Source organism: Hirundo rustica, chromosome 15 (assembly GCF_015227805.2).
Source record: "Hirundo rustica isolate bHirRus1 chromosome 15, bHirRus1.pri.v3, whole genome shotgun sequence".
Lineage (NCBI taxonomy): Eukaryota > Metazoa > Chordata > Aves > Passeriformes > Hirundinidae > Hirundo > Hirundo rustica.
The window spans coordinates 16,307,647-16,330,495 of record NC_053464.1 but is presented as its reverse complement, the minus strand read 5'-3'; the positions used below and the strand labels follow the sequence as shown (position 1 = coordinate 16,330,495).

Genomic DNA, 22,849 nt, shown 5'->3' with positions numbered 1-22,849 from the left:
TTAGATACATGAACATATTTTAATGGAAAATGCACCCCATCGGAGCTTCTGTTTTATTTTAAACAGCCTGAATCATGAATGGTAACTGGCAATCTACATTAAAGCAAGACTGTTCTGTGCTATATTGTCACCTGAATTCTTAAATATCCCAGAGGTTCTTTTGCAGATTTGCTCAGGTGACTGTGTCATCCTTACATACAGCTCTGAGGGTTCCTTGGCCAGGTCCAGAGTGAAGGGAATGCAGGCCAGGCTTGCTTACCGATCTCCTGCATTCTGAACTTGCTGTATATAATGCTTAAGTCATAAAATTTCAAAACTGTAATTAGACTTTGCAGTAGTCTCACCAATAGAAAAATGTCAGTCTGAGAAGTGGCCGGGCAGCCAAGGAGGGCTTCTGTGAGGTGGTTGTTCCCAGCAGAAGGACTATGACCTCAGGGTGTTCTGGACAGGCACTTGGGCTTGACAGGTACTTGATATTGCTCTTTCAGAGAGATTCTACATTTGCTTAACATCCTTCCTAGCGATTTCTGTCTGTACCTCTGTATTGCAGAATGAAATGCCTGATTCAGTTCTAGATTAACTCAGTCTCTCCTTCACAATGCAACTTTACAAAGGATCTCTGTTGAGGAAATAAAATGAAGTGCCCTGACGGGTGATAATGACATCTGGGAGCTCTGTGTCATCTTGCTGAAGCATGTTAGGTGTCTTGTCACCAGTTAAAGATCAAGATGCTGCATTCAGCTCATTTGTTTCAGAAGTGAAATAGAAATACATGAGCTCTGCCAAGGCCTTTTTGTGGTGCCAGGATAACTCCACATGAGCCACCCCACAGACAAGAGTGGGGCTAGTATGATTTACACAAGCTGTGAATCTGGTTTCCTGCACTCACTGTTTTGTGCGCTGCATGCTGGTAAGAGGAGCAATTTGAGCTTTTGTTAGGGTGTAAGTCAAACTTGCTAATTGTTTTCAATGTTGGATTAAATTAGAAGCAGTACTACCTACAAGATGGAACTGGAAAGCTCAATAATTTTTCCACCAGAACCCTACTAACTGGAAAGGTGATAAAGTGATCTGTAAAGCAAGCTCTTGTCATGTCTGTCTTCTCTGCTGTCAGTTTGTCAGGCATGGATATTAGACAGTGTTCATCTAGGAAAAAGTTACATTCGTATCTGCCTGGTTTGTGCCTTAGGATGAGATGACACTACAGCACCGTTGGACCAGCTGTGACAATGACAATCTTTCTAGTTTGTTAGATTACCAAAAAGAAAAGGAAGGGCATATAAGTGATCATCTTAAACACAGTTGAGGAGGGGATGCTGGATAGTGGGAGGACTAGGGTGCCCAGTCAGGTCTCCAGGACATGTGCAGGGCTCTGCCTTTGGAAGCAAAGAAAGGAATTTCTGCCCAGGGAGAAGGGGTTCTGCAGCCATCAGAGCAGGTCAGGACCATGTGAGCAGGGCAGCCATGTGCAGCTCTGGAGAGACACAGGCAATAAAAGCTGTGGCTCTGGTTGTAGTGGTAGAGCAAGGCTGGAAGGAACAATGAGACATCCAGGCAGTGGTCAGTGAGTGTCTGCAATTGCCTTGTGCCTCCAAAGTGCTTCTTCTCTTCCCTAACTGCTGATGCTTTCACATGCCCTCAGCCCCCAATCCTTGCATCTGTCCTTGCTGGCCTTTTGTTCTTGTTCTCTTTTTCAGCTCATCACTCTTTGTGTTCTGTCTCTTGATCTTGCGATGTAAAACACTGTCCATAGGTAAAAAAGTCAGTGAAATTTCTGCTCAGATGTAACATGTTGGACCAACCAGTGGAGCCTGAGCAAGTCAAAGGCAGCTATAATTACCACCTCTTATGGAAGTGTGGAAAGGTTGTCTCACTGCACAGCAGCACAAGGGCAGATCCTTGTGGTCCCTGTGATCCATGCTGGTCCCTGTGCTCAGCTTGGCTTGCAGGAGGCACAGTTTTGTTGGTGGCACACCTCTGTCCGTAAGGATTGGCAGGGTGACAGCATTAGCTTGGTGTCAGCTGCTGTGTGAGCCAGACTGTGCTGCAGGATGATCCCAGGTATCCCTGGACGCAGGCCAAGCTTAGCAGCTTCAGCCTTCCACCTTTCAGAATCAAACTGATCTTGTCCCATATGCTCCAGGCAGACTATGTCCAGTGCAATTAGAACCGTGTGACTTTTTAGGCTGAAGACATTGGTCTATTTTCTGTCATTATTTTCTAGTAAGTTTTTCCACGGTTACAACATTTTGTTAAGGTAATTAAAGGAAATATTGATTTTATTCTGATACAGAAGCTTTGAAAACATATTGACCGTTAACATTCATGTAAAATCAAAACATAATGTTTTTCCTGTTATTCAGATGTTTAGATTTGTTAATTTTACTTTCTAGAAACAGTTGCCAGTAGCATAAATGGGCCATTAACTAAATACATCAATGCAATTTGTTTCAGTGTAATTAGAGACCTGTAAGGTACATTTTACTAAGTTGAAAGTGTTAATACAGACACACATATTTTCAACCCTCATTGAAAACATTCCTGACAATGTCCCAATTAACAATCTATTCAGACCCAGATTTCATAAAAAGGCAGGAGAGAGCTCTGAGGCACTTCCAGGTGTTCTGCTTAGTCAAGTCTGGAAACCGTGGTTTGAATAAATATTGGTCTCCAGAATGCCAGTGACACAGGGCACAGATAAAATTACTCAGAGGCCTAGGTGCAGGAGCTGCTGAAATATGCCATATGCCTGAGTTCAGGGTCAAACTTCAAAAACAGATTGTCAGAATATGTCCTCTGGAGACCACAGTTCTCAGTTTCCCGGGGCTGTTCTCAGTGCAGAAGCCAGCGCACGCATTGTGTCACCCTTCTGCTCTCGGAGCCCTTGCACTCGCAGTCAGTGCCTCACTGGAGCCTGTGGAATGTCATCGTACAGATGTTTACCAACAGGGAACTTCCAGTCTTGATGTGGACTGGTTGACTTTCTTTTCTGTTACCTATAGACTTACAATGAGATGTTCATATTTTAAATATGGTGCAATGGCATCAATAGTAATAATTATTGCATGCATCAAAACTTTGGAGATTAGCCGTGGATCATGCACCTAAATGGCAAATGGTTGTAATAGCTCTGTACATGAAACATCAAAGTCTGAGGAAATGTTGCTCTGTTATAAAAAATACATCAGAATGATCATTCCACTCCAAGCAAAGTGCAGAACTGTAAACGTGCATGGAACAAATGCAACACATTTCGTACTCATTTGAGTGTTTCAAGAGGGGGAAAAATTGATTCCATAGTTCCAATTACCAATCCACATCAAGTGAAGACTGTATTGAAAGTATGACTTTTCTCACAATATTAGGCTTAAGTTGACTCCTCCTTTTGAAAATGTATTTGTAATTAGGGCCTAGAAGAGCAAGAAGCAATATTTGGGGTTTTAATTTTTTATATGCTCCCTGGCAGAGAGAGAAGTGGCTGAGATTGTGTAAAATTCTTAAACCCATGATGTTCCAAGTATCCTTTTGCTGAATTGAAATGGCTGTCTTGTAGATTAAAGGAACTGCACTGTATTTTTCTTTGTTAGGGGAAAAGTATTCCAAGCAGAGTGAAGCATGGGCTCTCTCTGCTGAGCCTAGGGACAGCTGCTGAAATAAAAAAATGCAGAATAGTCATGAGAAAAACAGAACCTCTGAACTCAGCAACTGAAATTCCTAATTACAGACATGCTGCTGTTTCTCCTGCCTCATCACAGCTGTTTTGCTTGATCACTCCCCCAGCCCCAGTGGGATGAACAGTGTGAGGATGTGGTGCCACATGTGCTCCCACAGCCAAATCACAGGCCAAGCCTGTGCCTCAGCCATGAGTCTGGAGGAAATCAGAGACCTTCATTAAAGTTTCAGAAAAACCTAACTGGTATGAGGACAGCATTCAAAAATGTATTTGGGGGAAAACAAATATTGTTTTAACTCTGTTAATAATTTATGTGTTGCCAGCAGAGATCCTCTTGGCATTAAGGGAATTGAAAATTAAAGGCACAAAGACACTACTTTAAGAAAACGTGTTGATAAATAATTAATATGGCACAGACCTACTGGAATCTGAAGAGTGTAGGTTTTAGCTTGTCATGTCAAACCTATGCTTTTTAATACAGCCGTTTCTCCCAGAATGAGAGCATGGTCATTTTTGGTTTATATCAACAAAAGCTTGAGTTGTTTTTAGGCCCTGGAATAATTCACTGGCTTCTGTCAGTATCTTGTACCAAGCCCTTGGGATCCTAAGCAGAATACACCCAAAGGTTATGGGTGTGTGATTTCTTAAATCAAGATATATGAAAGATTGCTGATTATTTAGAAAATGGAACAGACTATGCCTTTTTCAGGGAAGCTACTGTGTGTCAGGGTCAGACTGGATCAGGATGAAAAACACTGGTCAAAGAAGAAACTCTGGCAATCCCTGTTTAGTGATGTAATTTATAAATAGCTGGGAGAGGTGCCTTGGGGTTTGTAATCCCCAGGAACAGCTGCTGCTTTAGTTTTTGTATCTCTAGAGATGCATTTTCAATGGTGAGGCAAATCTTGGGGACCATTCTGAAAAATCCATGGCTGGCACTTCCCCATAGCATTCTACCTGCTGGGGATCTTAAAGATGAGAAATAGTGCAGCTCAGCGTTCCACAGAATACTGGCTCATCATTAGGACCAAAGAAAGGATGGACACAGAACGTGCTAAGGGAAGTAAATATGGAATTTCTTCATTTGTCTCCAAAGCGCCTCTAGTACTGCTGGGAGCAGAGCCTGCCAAGCAGCATTCTGAGATATCACTAAAGGGTTCAGCTGGTGCACAGCTCTTGACAGGAAGAGACGCTGTCATTTCCAAGCAGTATACTGAGCACCATGTTAACTAACAGAGCTGCTGCCATCTCAGAGTCTGTGTCTTGTTGAAGGGCCTGCGGGCTCTTTAAACTCCCAATTTATTTCACTCCACTCCTATCTTTTAGGATTGGTATAATAAAGCAGCTAGTAAGTCAGGCATAATTTCTGGCAGGTTTTCAAATTTTCAAATTTTTTCCAGCTTCAAAGAAGCTGCTGCACAAGAGCATCCATAGAACTATAGTTATCCTTTAATTCCTTTAAATAAAGCAAAAGTAAATCCTGCTTCTTCATTTGAAGATCTTTAATGCAAAAGATTTTTGATGTTGATGGAATTCCTAAACACCCTTTTCTTACTACAACAAAGTTAATAATTAAGGAGAGAATATCCATGAATGCTGTTGTAAAAATAATTCCTGCCTTAGTTCCAAGGAAAACTCCCCTGTAAATTGAGAATGTAAGGGTTACTGACTTGAAGAATAAAGGGGAAGTTTTTTCCATTCTGAATAAAATAAATGCAGTGGTGAGGCATTGGCAAGCGCAGACTCTGCAGACTGCAACTGAGTGTGTTCTGGCTCAGGCAGTGTCCCTTTTGCTGTCCCTGGTGCACCGATGGCATCCGTGGCATCTGTCCCACAGCCAGCAGGAGCTTGCCTTCCTGCTCGCTGCCGTGGCTGCTGGCAGCACTGAGGCCTTTGTTGAAACTGGAGTGTAAACCTTGTGGACTTGCAGTCCTGGGAAGCTTGGGCCTGATGTGCCAGAGGAAGAGCTGTGGAAAATTGCTCTTGCCCACAGTGATTCCCCTAAAGGAGAATCCGTTGGTGTCGGTATGATTCCTTCCTCCGACTGTGGCTGGTGGCAGTGGGTGGGGTGCGTGTTAGTGCTGTACAGGAGCTGCTCCTGGGCAGCCCCAAGAGCCCCTCTTTGTCAGCGCTGCGAAGGCCAGAGCTGGTATCCTGCAGGGAATGTCCCCTGCAAGGCTACATCTTTCCTCAGTTGGTCTTCCTGTCCCATTGTTGCCTCTGCAGCCACTTACCCTTCTTCAGCATGTCCTTGCTTGTGGCTCTCTGTCTGTGCTGCCACAGATGCCCTGCTCTGCTCTACCTTCCTCCCATTGTCCCTGCCCTGCCCCCTTGCCTGCCCCAACTGCCGCTATTGCTCTCCTGATGTAGGGACACCATCTCCCAGTGCTACTATTGACTGGTGGGATAAGCATGCCTGCCAGACAGCCCTATTGATGGTTAAAGATGCTGGCTCTGGGAGCTCCATGCCCATTAGGCAAAGCTGAGAACCTGCCTGATTCAACAAGGCAAGGAAACAAGCCAGTCAGAGTTATCTTGATCTGAAGCATATTCTAGAAGTGATTAGCTGCCTAAACTTACTCTGTAATTATCTGTGCTGAGTGGTTTCTGCACATCATTGCCCATTTTTCTGAGTGTTTTTATCTAAGTTGATAATGGAAAATGAATAAAGCCTTAGTTCCACTCTGATTTTGACACTTGTGCCAGAAAATATCTGAAGATGAATATTTTTGTGTTCACAATAGTTAGATTAATATTTAATTTGTTGGCATTCAGAAAGCTGATTAGTTTTCCTCTAATATGACTCCACTTTGTAATTACAAGAACCAGCTCCTTCTGGGGTAAGAGGCTGAGAAATCATCCCGACATCACTGCAACCATGATTTCACCAGGATAATGTACTGCAAGGTTATTGTCATATGAAAACTCTACTCCTGGAAAGAGGTACAGGTACAAGGAACATGCTCTGTATCTTTTAAAGAGAGGGCAGATCTGCTCTTGATTGCATTTAAACTGAAGTGGGAACAAGGTGCAGCTGTGTCAAGTCTTGGGGAACAAATGATCCTTGTCTGTTGCTGCAGGCCAAGCCTTCTTTGGTGACAGAGCCTACCTGATGCTGCAAGTTTAGGGGGCATGCCAGAGCGCTGCAGGGGGATGGGCAGAGGTACCTGAGACACAAGGACTCCTCTTGCTGGGGATCCTCTTGAGCTTGGGGAGTGCTGCTGTTGGGTACTGGCAGTGACAAGCCATGGAAGGACTCTCAGCACCACCATGGGAGCAATCTGAGAGAAAGCTCCTTGAGGCCTGGGAGGCTGGCTGACTTAGGGCCTCTTTGGCCACAGCCATTAGCAGATGCTTCTGAAAAGCCTGTAGCAGACAAGGTGAGGAGTACTTGAGATCATGATCCAAGTCCTTCTGGAACAGTGTCTGTGTTTAACCGCTGCTCTGAGCTAGCAAGTGGAGTTTGTGCTCCAGGAGCCTCTCTAAACCCTGTTGAAATCCTGAGTCCATATGGGCTCCACAGGATTCTTGGTAAAAAGCCACATGTGATCCTGGGTTCACACTGGCCTTCTTCTGTCAGCCTGATTGCAAATAATTTTCCTAGCACCTTGTGATGCTTATGCTGTGGAAATGGGCTGGTGAATATTTGGTGCGTGTTGGTGATCCCTCCATCTGGGGACAGCCCTGCCTTCCTGATGGAAGCTGTAGGCAAGTTGTCCACTTCCATTTAGCTGTATCCTTCAGGGTTGGGCAGGGGACCCAGAGGTAACAGGGAAATTCACATCCTTTGTTTCTAGGATCACCCAGTGCTTTCTTCATAAACGGGACTATCACCTGTGATTCAGTCCTTCATGTGATTGAGCCTTCCCTATTTCCTCAGAGAGCAACTATGGCTCAGAATGAAATTCAGCCTTTAGGATTAACCCATCTGTAATGGCAAGTAAGTCTGGATTCTCCTGACCAGCCATGCATAGTAACATCTCAGTGCCATATTCATCTTGCAGTGTCAGTTTTACCCAGCTCCTAAGCACTCAGGAATAGCAACACTGTCAGGGTGTTGTTATTCATTTGTTTTCGCCCACTTGAAGTATATATTGTTGTCATAATCTGGCACTTTACACTGGGAACAAATTCCCCACGTGGACAGGGATTAGGGCTATTTTTCAAATGCTGCTGACTGTTAATTTGTACGCTGTATGAAGAGAAAAGGTTTTGTTAGAACTCCATTGTGAACGTTACTTCACCAGAGCATAGTGGGCATTTGTCTCTGATAGCCAGGGAGAAAATGGGTGTTGGTGACAGGCAGCGTAACCTCTGTGGTGGCATGTGCTCAGTGCTACGTGCACAGTTCTCATTAGCATCCCCAAAGCTGATCTGATGAACACCATCCAAATCCACTTGTTCAGCACCTGACTAATACCTGCTGGCTGCTCAGCCTCCATTCCACATTACAGTCCTCCAGAACTGTGCCAGAACTTGATCAGTGGGAAGTTCAGGTGTTTTCTTTAGCTGCAGTACGCTCCTGGCTGGGTAAGAAAAGAGATGGCAGATGCTGAAGAGTTCACAGTTCAGCTGGCAGCTCTCACAAGCTGACTGTCCTGTTTGCTTCCAGACTATATCAGCAGGCAGAATGGCTACTCCTGCTCTGCTGCTGGGCCATCCTGAGCTGTGATGCGTCTTTGGTCTTCCTTCACAAAAGGCAGAAAAATAAAAAAGGAAAATTAGTCTTTCACGGAAAACAAATCAAACCAACAACTTCTGCTACATCTCATGGCCTGCTTAAACACGGGTCTGGACTAGAACATTTGCTGCAACCATGTAGTGACCCACGCTTGTCCTAGATTTGTCTTATGAGCTGGAAAAAGCAATTTGTCTGCCCATGTGTCCTGAAGTACTGATATTTGTCAAATCTGCTGCTTTGAAAGCCCTAAATTTGAGCTACTGGATATGCAGGGAGAGGAGCAAATAAAAGCTGGCTGTGATATGTGTGTTTCATCTGGGTAATATCCTGGTAAGGCTGGATTTATTACCTTTATGTCTTAAGACCAGGCAAACCTCATGAGGTCACTCGTGAAATAGAATGAGACAAGAGAATAGTTTGAAAAAGGAGATCCAGAAATCCTCTTTGCTGGTAGAAGTGTCTTAGTTCCTTGCTTTCTGAGTTTCTACTTCAGGCCGTGCTGTCAGGTCCACCATCTGTCTGGCACTTCAGCTCCCCTCTGTTTTGGTGCCAGGCTGCTGCCCACGGCCCTTGGCACTGCAGGGAGCCCTGCTGCCTTGACTCTGGGTGCCAGCGTGGTGCCTGTGGTGCCCATGGCTGCCGAGGGTGACCACAGCACTTGCCATTGTGCTCTCTTCTCCTTTTCAGAATATAAGCTTCTTTATATGAAAATTGATTACAGTAAAAAGCACAGGCTGATACCAAGTTATCAATGACAGGAATTGTGCAAGTGTCACCAATGAACTGGGGTTAATAGTAAAAGAAGACAAACAAACGGTACACAGGAATATTTAAAACCACAATACCTAGGACTATTTCCAAATGAAAAAAAAAAAAAATTCACACTGAAATTGAAAAATTATGCATTTCATTGTGTTAATTTTGCCCAACTGGCAGTGTCTAAAGAGCTGTGACATTATCTGCTAGCTTCAGGACTCTGGTGGGGTGAGCAGAGCAGTAGAGCTCTGATAATCCCCTCGGTGTGGCAGGGTCTTTGGCAGGGGGCCCTGCACCTCTGTGTCTGTCTGCCTGCTGGCCCTGGTGCTCTGTGCTGGCCTCAGTGCTGCTGCATGGGGCAGACACGCAGCCACCAGCGCAGTGTGCAGGTCAGCAGCTGCTGCCGGGCTGCCATCCTCTCATGCACTCCCTGCGTGTTTGAAGTAGGGGAAGAAACCGGAGCATATGAGGATCAAAAGCTTTGTGGCATCCAGTGCCTTTTGTGGAGAGCTTGGACTGAAATCACAGAAATCTTGCAGAAGATTGGTTCATTTTTAATGATCTAGGACTATAATTCGTCTGTTTAATTCAACCTGAGTGACATAATAGCTTCCATTTGGACTTATTACTAGCAGAGCAGTCAGTCAGTTGGAAGCAGACCTAGGGCAGGGCATTTTGTCATTATTTTAAATTTTCTCTGTCTGACAAATTTGAAGGTCTTGAAGAGACTGAAGCCATTGTAAAGAAAAGAGCATAAGAGAATAGGTCACACAGTGTGTTAAAGTATGAAAATTGATTCATTATTTTCTCTGTTGAATAAGCACCTGTACTTTGGTCCCTGTGATCCATGAAATAAGCTGTCAGAGAGATAGGAAATGTGCCACGTTTGAACTTCACTCATTGATTCTGTTCTAATCCAAGGTGTAATATTAAAATGCAGTATGATTAGCGAAAAATCTGCAGCTGTGACAGCAGCTAGGCCCAGCTTGCTTATCAGTTGTCTGGGCTAGTTGTAATTAAATTACTCAGTGTTTTACAATGCTGGGACGCATTTACTTAGGTCATGTGGTCAGAGCCAGCTAACAGGAGAAATTTCACAAAACCAACATTGGTTAGTTTTAAATAAAACTGAAGGCTGAAGAAGAGGCTCACAGTTCTATAATTTTATTCCCTTTAATCTGGATTAATAATTCACAGGCAATTCAGAAAAATCTTACAGTAGTCAGTGTAAGAATGGGTAGCAGAGAATTCTAGAATTTGGGATTATTATCTGGAGCATGTCAGGCCAGTTAATGCCTGCAACTTAGATAGACATAGCTGTGAAATTGAATGGAGGACATTCCCATTTTCCCTAAAAACTACACCTGGTTTCATTTCTTGTAACAGAACACACCTTCCTTTACATACCTATTCCCAAGTAAAAAAATTAACCTTGTTATGCTGTCTTCCAGTAGCATCCAGAGGACTGCCTGTAACTATGATTTGCTATATTAAGTCTGTTTTATCCATGCTGAAGTGTTTTTTGCTTCTTTGGTGAGTTCTTAAAAGTTTTATTAACTAAAACATCATTTTTACTGCTTTTGTTTTATTTGCCTTAAAATTGTGATTCATAAAGATGGATTTTTATAATTAAGGTAGAAGTGAGAAATTACATCCTATATATAATTTAAAAATGTTGGAATTACAGGCACTATCTAGCTTCTGTTTTAAATCACAGGAACAAACTGTTCCCCATTAGCAGCCCTAATTAAATCCATTTTTCTGTGAGTCTTTGGCAAATTCCATTTTAGTAAAGCTGTATTAAACTCTCTTTTATTTCCACTTGCTTTGCAGAATTCTCTGTTTGAGATGAGTAATGGTTTGAATATGGTATGTGATGGCTCTGTAGACTCCAAAGGTATAACATGAACAAATACTTTGTTCTGGAGAGCTGGTGTAAGAACACTGCTGAAGATTTAGAAGCATTCCAACTACCAGACAGGCAAGAACAGGACCATCTTGGCCTGTGGGGTTTATATGTGATGCCAGAATGGACAAACATTTGTGTAGCAAAGAGGATGTGAAAAGGTGAAGGAGGCTTGCAGAAGGGGAGAAGAGGGAGCATGCTAAAGCAAGCAGCGTGCTGTTCTCCCTGACACAGCACAGTGGGGTGTTGCACTCCTGAGGTCTGGGATACCACCAGCCGTGTCCTTCTGGTGTTGTCCTATGCCTTGGGTGAGGAATAAGCAGTTGCAGAGGAGTGGAGAGAACTTCCAGAGGTTATCCAGTTCTGCTTTTCCTCAGTACATGCCATCACATGGAGATGTGTTTTCTGCAAGGCCTGTTTTTTCCATGTAGTCTGTAGCATCTGTCTGGGTTGTTGTGTTGAACCTGTCTAGACCCATTTCTGCACACAGATCAGAATCTGGCCTGGGTCACTGGTCCTGTGCACAGGCAGTTTTGTTAGGGTGATGCTTCCTGGTGACTTAACTGAGCAAGCAGTGCACACACCAGAGAACCCACTTGAAAGAGCCACTCATTTTGCAGTCCATGTGCTTGAAGATTAACATACTTCCCAAAACCTGCCTCAGTCCCAGAGCAACGGGGCTGCTGTCCTCCAGCATCTCCATCACTCATTTACTGCAACAATTGGCTTCAGCCTTTGATTTCCTCTGTGGAGCATATTGGAAAGAGAGAGGCTGAGTTGTGAACATTAATAACAATGAATAATAACAGCACCAGTTCCACAAGCTTTAACAATCAAATGAATCAACAGTCAGGAGGGTTTCATTAATAAATACCTGCTGGAGTTAGATGACAAGGGAGCTAGTGCCAAAAGTGTGTGTATCAGTTAAGGCATTTATCCAGTGTGATTTGGATTCTTAGCCCCATTGTTTATCTGATGGGTTCCATGCTTTTCTCCATGACCTGCTGCAGAAGGGGACAGGGGCCAGGAGGAGCAGAGGAATAGGTGGAATGGACTGCATTGTCCTGTGTTGGGGTTACATGGCAAGGTTTTGGCAGTGGAGGGACTGTAAGGGACCAGCTTCTGTGAGAAGCTGCCAGAAACTGTCCCCATGTTGGACAGAGACAATTCTGCCATTATACTTATAGATAGAAGAAGTAGATTCTTCATGACTCAGGGCAAATATATTACCTTTCCAAAGCCACCAAAGTAAAAGCTGGGAAGGACCTCTTAAGTTACAATATATTTCTCTCAGGACCAAGCGAGGGTTGCGGAGCAGGGCCATCTGGCTCGTCTTATGCAGTTTTCTCTTTAGATGAGCTGAACCAGGGATAGTTTATAACCTTTTATGCAGAGCAAATTCCTGTGCCAAGAGGAGCATCCCTGGTCATTATGCTTTTACTACAGCAATAGCAAAAGGAAACACAGGCTTTCATCAATCTGGTTTGAAGTCTGGTCTAGAGCAATTCTAATTTAGCTAGGGAGGGTTTGAGGGCCAACTACCAATGTGTTCATTCATTTCAGGAAAAGAGAAGGACAGCCTCTGTAATTGTGATTAAAGGCACTATTAATGTATCATTCAGGTATTCCTGTTACCATAAAAGCAGTACTTTTATCTCTTCAGAATTTGCAGCAAATATGTAATTTGCCTCTGTTGTCTGGGCTGCTTGAAGTTGATTTTGTGAACTTCCACATTTTCAATAATAAACATTTTTTTTGCTAGAAGCCTTGCCCTAAGGCACATGATGGTTATGGAAAGGACCAAGCAAAGGAGATTCTAAATGATGGGAACTGAGAGGAATATCTGTATCACAGGAAAGGAAGGAACAAAATCTTATGTTATGTATGAACTGGATTCTTCTGTGATTCTGAGGAAGCCTGACCTCAAGGAGGTAATCTTGTGATGAGGTAATGATGCTTCGTTGCCAGGTTGTATTCTTTTTTCTTCTTTATCAATCCTGGCATAACTAATTACATTAAACAGAAGTGACCTTGCTGGAGCAGGTAATCTTTGTCATTTGAGTGCGCCACTCCCACAGGTCACTGGAATGACACTTAATATAACAGCTCCTTAATATGTGGAACATCTGTTCTTTGTTTTTGCAATCATCAACGATCTTCCTCATTATCTTCCCTTAGCGGTGCCTACCTGAGCCATCCATACCTGGCAGAACATTGTAACTTTTTCACTTCTCGCTAGATGGGGTTCTGAAACTGCTGACAAAATAAAAAGCAATCAAATCTATAAATTATCTGACATCCCAGTTAGAACTGGTGTGTGAGAATTAGCTAATGGTAGTTAGTGGTATAGGCTAATGAATTAACAAAAACACAGTTTCTGCTTTGGAACTGGAATAGCAGGGATGGTAATATCATCAATTATACCTTGAGTTTTGCTTCTAAGAGGGATTGTCCTTTGCTTTACAGTCAGATCAAAACCCCTCCAAGATGCACCCAGTGGAGTGTTGTGATGGTCTGGTAAAGCTGTGCCACGAACAGAGCTTGCTGTCTGCGTGAGTAGGTGCTCATAGCAGCAGTGTCCTTGGACACTGTTTTAGGAGACCTAGGGGCAGGGATGGGGTGCCATGAGCTCTGGGTATGTCATACTGAGGGGCAGCCCCAGCACCGTCTGCTTGGGCGCTTCCACAGCTTGTGTCAGGGACATTGTTGTGGGCAGAATGTGCCTCAAGTGACGGAAGAGCTGTGTTTTAGGCTGCCAGGGAGATAGGATATGGCCGTTCCCCATGAGAGATGGGATGCCTGCATATAACTTGTTGATTGAACTTCAGTAGAGCTGTGCTTTCCTCTTCCATGCTGTCCACTTTTGCAGGCAGATACCAGTCTGGCTTCTCCCTGCTGGGCATGAAGGACAGGGAGGATCAGGGCACATTTACTGATCTGCCTTCAGTTCACATCTGCATTTAGGCTGCTTGGTCCTGTGGTAGCATCACAACAATGCTAGAATAATGCTTTAAACCCAATCATTTTTATGGGAACACACAGTATAAAAGGTCTTACTGTCTGTGCACACCTACACTGTCTGTGGCTATTACCAATAAAGATGCCAGAGAGAGAAGGGTCACAAGTCCTTGAACAGTATCTCCCCAAGTTTAAACAGAGGAAAAATTGCTTCACAGTTAATTTCTCATAAAAATAACAAAATGAGGATCAGTACAAACTGACTGAATGAATCTGGGTTCCTTCCTACAGACAAGGAAAGAACAGGCTTTGTGGTCACAGGTTCTGGCTCTGGGAGAGCAGCCACTGGCTGTGTACATCACTTCTGCAGACCTGGTGAGAACCCTCGGCTGCTACTGACTGTTGTGCTGACAGCATGCATTGCCTTTTCCCAGGATTTGACTTTATTCTGAAGAAGAGCAAGAGCCCAGGGTTTTTCCAAGGACAAGCAGGCCAGAGATTGCCAGACATCCCCATTCTCTGCTTCCTGCGCAGTGAGAAGTGTTGGCACGATAACAAACCTGGAACACTGAGCAGGGTTTGCTGTGCTACACTGGTGTTCTCCTGTCTGAAATGACTGTCAGTACCCTTCTCCACCCAGCAATTCTAGGCTTCCTCATTTTCACAGCAGTCCTTGGCCCCAAAAGGAGCTGTGGAAAGTACTTTAATTTTTCTGTAGTGATTAGAAACACAGTGCTTCCTTCATGACATGCTTCATTCACATGCTTCTGAGGCTCCTGCACACTGAGCCTTTTATATTTCTCTTCTCACAGTGTGAGTTTCACAATGCCCCATTTAATGGATGTTATTTGGGTTGAAAGGTAAGCAGCTTAAATGCTTTGCTTTCTAGCATCCCTGTCCTGTTAGAACCATCTCTCACTCACTCTCAATTGCACATTTTGTTACATGAACATGTTTAGATCAAGAGTTTTTTTCCTCTCCTTCAAATATTTATAGTGATGACTTGTGATGTAATCAATAGGGTTTACAGAATCTCACCCTGCTCCATCACATCTTTATTCTTCAGAATGATGTTTGCTGTAGTGTTATAGCTAGGACTGACAAGATAAAGCTGAATTAAAACAAATTGCACATTATCTTTTTCCATCCTGTTGCTGAGATTACAAAAGGGAACAAATGAAATTCTACCAAAGAAGAGCTCTTCTCCCTCCTCCCAAGCAGAGAGTGGTGGCTGCTGAGGCAGACTGAGCGCAGTTCTGACAGAAGCTGTGCTGACACAGGGCTCCTCTTCCCTCACCCCCAGCAGATAAACACAGGGCTCGGTGCCAGGCTTCCAGATTCACATCCATCTTGCCTCTGTGCTAGATCCCAAGCACATCTTTACCAAACTCCTCTTCAGTCCTGGCTCACCCAGCTCCTGGGTGACCCCAGTGTTCAGTTATCATCACAGGTCATGAGGCAGCATAACCTGAGCTATCCTGCTCCTGCTGCACACCCCAAGAGGGGCACCCACAGCTGCCTGATTTCTTTGTATCCTACTGCAAGGAGGAACACTTTCAGGAAACTACATTCCTAAGAGTTTTTTTCTCTCTGTCACGGCCAGCTGTGAGCCAGTTTTCATGGGCCCAAAGAATGCTGGTGTCCCATGCAGTCCCCACAGGAGATGCTAACAGAATCCCTCTTTTGTCAGTCTGAATGCCGGTTGTCTGCTCCCGGCAGCCTGCATCATAAAGTCCAAGTGTTTGGTGCTGCAGGCCTGCTGGCACCCTGCCTCTTGCCAGCACACACTGGAAGGACTTTTTAAAAGACTTTGGGAAAGCAGGGCAGCATGTGACCAAAGTGCTTTTCAATATATGTATATGTTGCCATATTCTATGAGCCTTCTGTGGATGAGTACATTCCTGTAGTCAAGTCTTCTCATGCTTGTAACATAGAGTTGTTTTTCATGTTCCTCTCTGATGAGGGACAGCTGATTGACTTCTAGCCTGGCCAGTGGGTTGGAGAGGTAGTAACCTTGTTCTCCAATCCCCCGTCATTGTCCAGAATCTATATAAGCGAAGTAATCAAAATAAAGTTCTCTTCTTCTGTTCTGGACAACTTGAGTGTGAGTATTATTTTCGCTTTGTGTCCTCTAGCGACATGTATACACTGAAATAAGAGAAAACAGGAGCTCCTCGTGTAGTGAGAGATAAAATGCAGTCTTTTCAGAAAGGCACATGCTCATGTGGTTGATGAGGATGAGGGCATCCTGCCATGGATCTGCCCAACCAGGGGGTCCAGCACAAAATTGCCCAAAGGGCAATGTTTAATAACATCCATATGGTTCCTTTGCGCCATGGAAGTATCTGACACTGTTTCAGTCATAGCGGGATGTTCTCTTGGGCATAGAAACTGCTTTAAAGAATATTATGCTATGACTGCTCTGGATGGATCTGCCAGAAACTGCCATTTCTTGCTCTTTTCTGGAAGGAGGCTTTGCTTTTTTTTTGTTGTATGAAGTTGGTATATTTAAGTTCACGTGACAGGAAGCCTCTTGACTTCAGCAAGAAGGCATTGCAGGGAATTCTGGCTTAGGTGCCGAAGACCTTCCCACTCTTCTTGCTGCTACTATGAAAGAGGTAAAAAAGGATTTGTCAAAAATAAAGGAGATTTGACCTGTAAGTGGAGAGAATAGCTTGGTAGATGGCAAGGGAAGAAAAAAAAGGTCTACACTGGGAATATTATAGGCAAAATATCACCTGATTCCTGATTTCTGTCTACTTTAAAAGCAGGTTTTTTTGGGACTCTGTCTCTGCCTGGTTCTCTGCCTCAGTCTGTGAGTGCTGAAGTGGGGGCTTCTCCAAGTCTGTGTGAGCTGTGACGACTCTACCCCAAGGGACGGTGACTGCTCTGAGCAACTTGACATGCCCCTGGAAAGACGTTTAGTATTAAAGACATTTAGCTAGCCATTAGGAAAGAGTAATTTTCAAACACTCTGGGAAACAAAATTCTACAGATTTAAAGATAATAAAAGTCTTGGATCATTTTTACCTGGTATTAGGAATTATGTTTCCCAATTCTGTGTAGAATAATCAGGCACATGCTGGTAGGTGGAAGGAACATCAATCCTGTGTAGCCGTAGTGCCTTGGTTCAGAGTATCCTGGGCATGGTGGAGCTAGAAAAGACTCTTCCTCCTTCTTTCTAGGGATGATCTCCAAGCCCATCATTTCTGAAATGCTTTTTAACTGCTGAAGGGACAGTCTTCTGGGGCAAGTCCCTGAGCAGTGTCTTCCTAGGCAAAGGACTATGGTGAGGTCTGCCAGCACCCAGCCCTGGACAGTCCCAGGCCCAGCCTGGGACAGAGGTCCACAGCAGTGGAGCCAGGCACATGCCACTCTTCTGGCATCCTTCAGAAGCACACAGAACCTCGGGAAAGGGCAGGGGCAGGCAGCCCCCTCATGGATGCACCTGCAGTACTATTTCATTCTAGTAAGGATGCTGAGAATAAATGTAGGGCCTGAAAGTACCAGTTGGAACCACAACGGTAATGAATGCTGCATCATAAATGCAGCAGCAAAGCTGACGTGGTTCCTGTTAGACAGCACAGCTGTATATCCCCTTTCACAGAGCTCTGAGGAGGCAGTGCTGGTTCCCTCCCCCATCCAGTCAAAAGAGCCTGATCTGCTTTGAAAGCCTGCATTTTTTTCTGGAATATCAAGGGTCTAGTCCCTTTGGGCCCAACTGCAAATCCAGAAGCCTTTGTGTGTATTCCACAGAGCTCTGTCACTGCAAACAGACTCCTTTGGTTTCCAAGTGAGTCAAGCCTAGGACTTGTTCTGTGTTCTCTCCCTTTATATTTGTATCACTGTTCTATTACATACAGCAGGGTGCTGCAGAGAGGAGATGAAAAGAAGCTTGGTAGTCTGCTTCTATGAATGTGTGAATTTATTTTCAAACCTCTTGAATTATTTACTTTGTCTGCCTTTTTTTTATTAACAGGTGAATATGTTTGTGACTTGTTCTCTTTCCCAAGGAAGCACTTGGATGAAGCAAATTAATTACTTGTAGAGTAAAAGCAGCTGATGTTAATTTTCAGGTCAAGTTTCAGCTTTGCTGAAATTTCAGAAAGAAAGTAGTGTTTTATAAATTAAACACTGCTTTGTGTGCTTTCTTTTTTAAAGAAAGTTTGGCATCTAGAAAGGCAGCAGGAAGAGAAAACAAACATACTAAATGGTGGAAACTTGTCTGAGTTGAGTGTAACAGGTTCCAGCAGCACCCCAACATTGTCGGCAGGAATTGGTTTCAGTGGCAAATTGCTGGTCTCTGGCAGGAGCTGCTGCTTTGACCTAACCAGGTTTAGACTGGTTGCTTCTCTCTGTGACAGCTCATGCTGTGCGCTCTACCGGGAAAACCTCTTTCTTCTTCAGGGTGGTGAAGATTCTGATCCCATGAGAGCTGAACTGACAGGATCCTGGGCTGCCAGGCATTGCCAGCGGGACAGGCGAGCCCTAGTTCCCCTTTGCTGTTCCATCTGAGGCTTTAGTGAGCTGATCTTAGAATAACTCCAGTGGTGTGGGTTGTCCTGGGAGCACAGCATCTAGCTGGACTGGTGCAGTGTGCTGAGACAGTGGCTCTGGGTCTGGCTGGACTCTCCTGAGGGCTGGAGATGCCCTGCAGGTTCCCAGCAGACAGGTCAGTTGTGAGAACAGTGACAGCTGCTTGCCAGCCCTCAGGTAGCTAACATGGAAAGGGTCATCATTAATTTCACTCTGCGTCTGTCAAGCCCAGTTTCTGTCTCTGGAATGACAACTTATATGTGATGCTTTGCAAGAAAGCAGTTCCAGCTAGCCTCCACTGCTGCTGAAAGGCAGTGGTGCTCTGTGCATCTTAGCTGAGAGCTTATCTGTTTTAAATGTGTTCTGATTTTTTTGGGCTGCAGTGAAAATATACTTCCCTCTAGCCACCCCCCGGCTCTCGCTAGCTCAGTTATTCAGGGGTTTTAGGGAAATATATTTCAGAGAGACAGAATAGAGATTTCAAAAGAGTGGCTCTCACCCCCAGCTTCCGTCCAAGCTTTATTCTCGATGTGATGTTCCAGGAGGCCGAGGAGAGAGAGAGAGCGAACCAGGAAGAAACAGGGGTATATCTAGTTTTTGGCCAAGGAAAGATATTGGCCCTGAGCCAATAGGGTCAGGAGTAGGTATGATAGGGAAAAAGGGTTGAACTACATAGCACAGGTTTCAGGGGGACTCTGAGGGGAAAAACCATTCCTCAGAGGAACACAACATCTCCCCCTTTTTTGTTTAAGATTATTAGAAGAAGAACATTAGGTTACACGGAATGTGGGTTTTCCCACCAATTACAATTGGTGGGGGAGCCAACCTGCTTTAGGTTTGCCAACTCTATGTGGTTGACTTCTGAGGTAGAAGGTATGAGACTATTGATAGCCTTGAAAATCAAACAGCGTAGTATCCCGAACGCTATTGTTACAAGGAAAAGAATAACAAGAAATAACAAAATTGTTTTAACTATAGAAGTCCACCACCCTGTAAGTCCCCAGCCTTTGCACAGTTCTTTGATCCAGTCCTCAGATTCTTGCTTCACTTGTCCGATCAAGCTGTTCATGCTTCGAATGGCAGCATGGATGTTTGGAGCCTTCGAGGTCAGGTTTAGGCAACACAGTCCTTCAAATTCCTGGCATTCATGTCCATGAAGTAACAAGAGATAATCTATAGCAGCACGGTTCTGGAGAGTGGCCTGTCTGGTAATTTCCTCATCTTCTAGGAGAGAGCTGATGGCGGTGGACGTTAAATTTGCCTGTTTGACTACCCAGCACTCTAGATGGCCCAATTCACCTAGAGCTTTAGCTGCTGCGACCCATGGAAGGAACAGGGACACAGCGACTCTTTTTGACTTGGCCCAATGAAAAATTTCTGAATTACAATTTGGATCCAATTGGTCAGCACTTCTCTTTTGAATTTTGTTTGCCGATTTGTTTTTATGAGTCCATTCACCAATTAAAGTTTGGTTGGGTGTCAATACGGACAACCGCCCTATGGTACATGGCCCTCCTAAAAGCCGAGACAGAATTCCTGCCCATAATGGAATTCCTACCAGACAGGTGGACATAGGATTCTCTGTTGATGCAGTGGACAAACATATGTTTTCCTGCGGAAGTGTCTGTGCCAGGGTCACCCAGACATTTTGACATGGCTGAGGGATGATCCATGCAGTTGCCAGACTGTTCAGCAACAACAAGATGACAACTTGTATGGGGTTCATCACAGGGTTGAGTGTGAGGTAGGCTTTCTCTAAAAAGAAAAACAAACATTTTTAAAACATGTTAAAAGTTTCTGTTTCTGCCGGAAGGAGTCCACATCTAGGAAGATTCTTTTTCTTCCATCCGGCGGCGTCTTCTTTTGGATGCAACGGCTACTTGCCTCTTATCCCCTTCTGCTGGAGCTGGATTTTTAGGGACAAAAGGTTTCACCCACTTCTGGGGAATCCACCGAGGGCCTGAGGGAGTGGCCACGCACGCATAGCCACGACCCCAGGTCACGAGCTCATAGGGACCTTTGGTTTCCCAAGTTTCTGGATCCCTAATCATGACTGGTGGACGCTGAGACAATTTGAACTGATTGCCACTGTTAAAATGGCGTACCACTGGTGGACTCATGTTTTCAAATGAACAGTTCAGAAAATTGATGGTAAACATGGCTTTGCAGAGTTTCTCATGTGGAGACATCCACACAGTTGTACTACTCTGTCTAGCCAGGACCTGTTTGAGTGTCTGATGTGCTCTCTCAACCACAGCTTGACCTGTGGGGGAGTGAGGGATGCCAGTCTTATGTTCCACTCCCCACTGCTGGAGAAACTCCAGGAACCCCTTGGATGTGTACACTGGGCCGTTATCAGTTTTGATTTCTTTTGGAATCCCCAACACTGAAAAAGCTTGCACTAGGTGTTTCTTGGCATGTTCAGTCTTTTCCCCTGCATGGGCAGAGGCATACACTGCACCTGAATGTGTGTCAATGCTTACATGAACATATTTGAGGTGTCCAAAACTAGGAATGTGTGTGATGTCTGTCTGCCATACCTCACAACTGCCAAGGCCCCGGGGGTTAACTCCCATACCCATCGATGGCATCGCTTGGACCTGGCAGTTGGGACAGGTGGCCACAATGGCTCGAGCCTGGCTCCGTGTTAGCTGGAACTGACGGATCAGGCCTGGCACATTCTGATGGTATTGTTGGTGACTCAGCTTTGCCTGTTGGAAGATATCAGGGAGACGTGCTTTTTCAACAGGTGCAGCAAGGGAATCTGCCTGACGATTCCCCTCTGCAACTTCACCTGGCAAATCCGTGTGTGATCTTACATGCATCACATAGAACGGATGTTCTCGATGAGAAATTAAATAAATTAGCTTTGAAAGCAATCTGAAGAGATGCTCATTGTCAATTTCTTTGAGCACAGCCTGCTCCGCTCTGGACACTACCCCCGCCACGTAAGCAGAGTCTGTTACCAAATTAATTGGTTCCGAGAACTTCTCAAAGGCTCTTACCACTGCAGCTAGTTCAGCCACTTGGGGGGATCCCTCCACAAACTCCACATCAGCTTCCCAACGCTGAGTCTGAGGATTTCTCCAAGTCATCACCGACTTGTGGGAAGCCCCGGATGCGTCCGTGAACACTGTGAGAGCCTTGAGTGGTCTCCGACTCCTCTTCTCACGAGGAATGAGGTGGAATTCCTCATTGAGCAACTTGTGAGACGGGGCATGGACTGATATTTGTCCCCTGTAGCTGTCCAGAGACAATTGGAGACTGGCATTGCTCTGGAGCAAATGCTCAAACATCTCTTTGGTCAATCTCTTGGGAGAGTTCCTTCCCTCCTTAGAAAGTTTGACCGGAAGGTGAATACATGTAAAGTCACAACCAGCCAGCTCACACAATCTCACCCTTGCCTTCCGAATCAGTTGAGCTATCAATTCTTGTGGCTCAGTGATGGTCTTGGATCTTTGGTGAGAGAGGAAGACCCACTCTATGATCAAGAGTGAATCTCTCTGCCCTTCGATCCATTGAAAAATCAAACCATGCAAATGTGGCAGTTTTCCTAGAACAATGAATTGGAAAGGTATGTTTGGCTCACATCGATGAGCCTGCCTCTCTGATAAGGCCTTCTGTACCTTTTCGATTGCTGTCTTTGCCTCTGGGGTCAGTTCCCTGGGAGAAACCAGCTCCCTCTCCCCCTTCAATAAATTGAAGAGAGGGTCTAAATCTTCATTTGTGAGGCCTAGCCAAGGTCTTACCCAATTCAAAGACCCACACAAGGAGTGGAGATCTGCTAAGGTTTTGGGATTACACTCAATTTCCAATTTCTGTGGAACAATGGTCTTTGCAGCTATTTGTAGACCCAGGTACTTCCAAGGTGGCATCCTTTGAACTTTATCTTCCTGCAATTGAAATCCAGCAGAGGTTAAAACCTTAACCACTAGGTCAAGCGTGTGTTGGAGTATAGAGTCATTGGGGGCACACACAAGTAGATCATCCATGTAGTGAAGGATGATGGCATCCTTTCTCTTGGCACGTACTGGTGACAGTAGTGAGGCTACGTACTGTTGGCATATGAAAGGACTAGATTTCAGACCTTGGGGAAGTACTTTCCAGTGATATCTCTTCATTGGGGCTTCTCGATTAATGGTAGGAACCGAGAATGCAAACCGTGGGGCATCTTCTGGGTGTAGAGGAATTTGGAAGAAACAATCTTTGATATCTAAAACAGCCAATTGCCAATCTCGAGGGAGCATTGTTGGAGAGGGCATCCCTGGTTGGAGTGGTCCCATGTCCTCTATAATTTTGTTTATTTCTCGGAGGTCATGAAGCAACCTCCACCTGTCCT

At 44.7% G+C, this 22,849-nt stretch overlaps 1 long non-coding RNA gene across 1 annotated transcript in view; it reads left to right on the top strand.

Moving 5' to 3' along the window:
- Positions 1-6,495: 6,495 nt before the first annotated feature.
- LOC120759770 (uncharacterized) overlaps positions 6,496-22,849 on the top strand; it is a 102,141-nt gene continuing 85,787 nt past the window's right edge. The window contains exon 1 of the long non-coding RNA XR_005703228.2: positions 6,496-6,616. This is a non-coding gene — a long non-coding RNA (uncharacterized LOC120759770). The remainder of the gene's footprint in view (positions 6,617-22,849) is intronic.